Source organism: Lonchura striata, chromosome 2, assembly GCF_046129695.1.
Source record: "Lonchura striata isolate bLonStr1 chromosome 2, bLonStr1.mat, whole genome shotgun sequence".
Taxonomy (NCBI): Eukaryota; Metazoa; Chordata; class Aves; order Passeriformes; family Estrildidae; genus Lonchura; species Lonchura striata.
The window spans coordinates 100,663,806-100,667,940 of NC_134604.1; positions in this window are offsets into that span (position 1 = coordinate 100,663,806).

The window sequence follows — 4,135 nt, forward strand, 5'->3', positions numbered from 1 at the left end:
GAGAATGGGTTGATACACCCAGATTCTTGTCCCACTTACTTCAGAAATGTTTTAATGCTGACCTTTGTGCCCTTTGATGCCAGCAATTTAAATATCAAACAGTTCTGGTTGTGCTGTATCATCACCACCTTTCATCCTGTATTAGGTGTAACAAGATTTTCAAGCCCATCATGTGTTGGGTGGATGAAAGGTCCTGCTGTAAGGATATTACTGGGGTGGAGAGGAGCTTCTACTGATATTTGCTGTGGATGTGGAAACAACGATCACTTGGTGGGATGTAGTGTCAAAAAATTTGGGCATGTTCATGAAAGCAGGAAAGGATCTTACAGGTGGAAAGTATCTTACAGGTGGAAGAATGTTGTTACCCAACCCACTTCGGGTTTCTCTGGTTGTGGATGTACTTACTAGTCAGCTGACACATCTGAGCACATGTTGAAAACAGAATGGTTGTAAGCAATTACAAAGACCACTAATAATGTTTGCCCTGAGTCAGCTAGCAATCTCCCATCCCGACCACTGCGCTGTTCCTGCTGGAGCTGGCAAGCAACCCAGCTTTGGAGGCCAGGTGCCAAGGGCTGCAGTAGGGAGTGTCTGCATCCCCTTGGTCTGGGGAAGCAAGAAAGAAAGAAAAAAATCACCTGCTTATTAAGTCACAAGTGCAGGAGTAGCTTCTGGCTTGGGTGTCAGCCCCTCAGTCCTGGCCGCTGTAACCCAGGAGAGGCTCAGTTTTAGAGAGAGCAGTGCCACTCACCAACCACCAACCAACCCCTGCATCCTCACTGGGGCCACGGCTCCCCTTCCTACCCTGACAGCCAACATCCCAATTCTATTGCAAAACATGTTTGCACAAACATGCAGCTGGCTATTGTTCTAATTCATAAAAAATGCAGGTCCTTTTTAAAACTAATTCATTACTTGCCTGGTATTGTGGGGTAAGAATTTATTGACGTGTGAAGGGGAAAAATCTTTTTATTGGTTTTGAATTTACCTGAGTGACACAGGAAAACAGAAGAACTTGACTTTGCCTTCTTTGCATGTCTGACAAGTTAACTTTCTTGAGTCAAGCAAGACCTTTCAAACTTCACTGTTTCCAAATTTTAATGGAGGCAGTTTTCCATAAACCAAATAGTTTGAAGCAGCTTTCTTCAAAACTAACCTTTGGCAGTCATTTTCTGGACGTGAGGTGTGACATGCAACAAGCACATACAAGAAAGCACCACCCAGCTGACACATCCTGGCTGCATTTTCTGTATTTCTCCTCATCTCATTCTACATGTACCCCAACATCTTGTTCAGCCAGTACATGTTTGTAGTGTTGTCCACAATGGACCCCAGGCAACTTCCCTAGCCACCACTAAATTTTAGGATCCTGTAAAGCCTGGTGATTTGGATTGCGTTTTGGATTTGTTTGTATTTTTCTATTTCCCTCCTGCCTTCATTTTAATTTTTGATTAGTTATTCTATGAAAAGTAACATTGGAAGAATTACTGCTCCTACTCAGTGTCATGGAAGGAAATGTTCCAAGAAAAATTCTGATAGTCCTTACCTTCTCCAAAGTTCCAATAGAAGCAATTATCATAAACGTCATGAGGAAAGGACAAAATTAAATTGTTTCCTGACTGTATTGTATGTTATTATAATGCTGTAAGGAAAGAAATAATACCTTTATTTCACAGTTTCTCAGTTGTCTTTGGTTAAAGATTTGAACGTTTTGTTCTAGTTGTCACCTTGCTGATGTGTTTAAACATAATGGAGGAACTAATTTTTCATCCAGTTGCTTGGGAGTGCCTCTGCAATGAGGGCAGTGAAGTACCTAAGAGATGTGTCAACCTGACTGGTAAGTGTAGAAGGTTCATGAAGTCAGACTACCCTTCAGCAGGGTGATAACCAGATAACTTGGCTGTAATTCATAAAAACAGAGTACTCCAAAAATTTGTAAGAAGTCGATGACTTAAGATTTCTACCAATGACTATTTATACCAAGTTATATCCTAAATAATAATTTAAAAGAACTAATTTTCCTAGAATTTCAGCTTCTTGCCCGTCAAAACTTGAGACCACTACACCTTCTTGGCAGCAGCAAGTTGGGTGGAACAGCTGCTCCTGGTGCGTAGGATTGCACGAACAATCTCCAGCAAGGTCATTTACAGGGCACAACTGAAAATATGTTCTCAGTACATGTATTTACTTGCAGGAATGGAATATAAATTTCCCATACTGTTGACATGCACTTCATTGGTAAGTGCATTTTTGAGGGAGAGCATGTTCACATGAGCACAAGAAGAGACACGGAGAGAATGTTAAATGTAATTTAAAATACTAGAAGTAATTATTTTCATTCAATTTCTCGTTTTTATTCCCCAGAGGACAACTGCACTGCAGTGCACCAGAGATCTGAGTCCTGATGGTACCTCTTGAACTACACGTGCATCAGCTATCCTCAAAAAAATCTGAACTTCTAGAAAATTGACTTACTAGGAGGAGTATCTTTCTATACAAAACAATTGTAATTGATCTGTGTCACTTTATCAGAAATAAAGAACAAAAAACAAACATGCAGTTCATGTGTGAAAAGCATTACTGCTAGAAATATATTCTCTTAGCATCTGATAATTTTTGAAGAAAACTTTATTCCCCTTGACAGAGCAGCCTTGTGCATGCTTCTGCTCTACAATGTATGCTAACTTCCCAGGCACCCAAAGTCTCCAAAACAGGGCTCACAATTAATTTTATTACAGACAGCAAGAGCTCCGTGGATCTTTATTCCATTCTCTCCAAGTAGGTTGTATTTGCAATTAATCTTCCTTCCATTCAAAAGGTGTTTGAGAGGGGGACAGTGTAAAAGTAATCTATGCTTTGTAAATTATGTTTTATATGTATATAAAATAATGCTTGGGAGAAATTAAAAGTAATCTTAAAGCCCTGTTTAAGGATTCCATGAGTTATCAAGGGATCAGACAAATCCATTTGATGAATGGATCTCTTGCCACTCTCAAATGGAAGGGATGTACAGAGAAAATACTAAAACAACAAAATTTCTGCTGGGGAAGAGGAGTGGGCCATCGTCCTTTTTACCAGTATTACGCATGTTTGCAAAAGAACAAGTGTTTTGGGGGCAAAACTTCCATCCAAAGATCAGGATGATACAAAAAAATGTAAAATTATTTTTCATCTTGAACAGTTGAATACTCACTCCAGTAAGTTTAGATTTAAGATGTAAGGAAAAGATACTTTAAGCAGTTACTGCCCCACTGAAGCTACTTTATTCAACTCTGGTGCGTGACCTGTCCTCTGAAGTGGTAAGTGCTTAGGGAGGTTTAGAGTGGCATTTTTATTCAGTAACTCCAAAGTTCCCGTAATACATGGAGTGGGTAAGTCTATTTCCCCGGAAAGCAGGAACAAATGTATACATATGTATTTCTAGGACGTCTGCTTCCACCAGTTTTAGGTTATCCCCGTGCAGCCGCCGGTCCCGAGGCCCGCGTGTGCACATGGCACGGGCGGTGTTGCACGGGGGCGCAGCTGTGCCTCGGCAGCGTCATCCTCCGCTCCGCGTGCTGCATCCCTGCTTCCCTCGGAGCCGGTGCCGCCGAGCAGGCGGGGCCGGTGGCTCACACGGGCATCCCGGGGGAAGCGCTGCCGGCAGCCCCGGGCTCGGGGCACCGCACAGCCGCCCCGGCACCGCTGCCTTGCGCAACCGCTGGCCCCGCACGCACGCCACAGTTCTCCTGCAGGAGCCGCAGCGCAGTACCACTGAGTATCTCCAGTGAGCCCCCCTGACTGGAGGTATTCCAGAACCGCGCGGACGCCACGCCGTGCTCCGGCATGGCCCTGCTCATCAGGTTGGACCGGGTGCCCCACTGTGGTCCCCTCCAACCTGACGCGCTCTTTGATTCTGCTGATCCTGACCGCCCCGCCCCGTCACGGACATGCCGCTGAGGTGGCCCCGACTTCAAAGCCGTGGCCACGGCAGGAGCAGAGACGAGGGAGGCGGGATGCAGCGCGGGCAGGGAAGGGACCGGCCGCCACTGACGCTGTCCGCCCGGGGCCATGCCGCGTCCCCGCGCCTCGACGGACGGACTACAACTCCCGGCACACCCCGCGGCAGGGAGGCGCGGGCCTCCCACGTGAACCG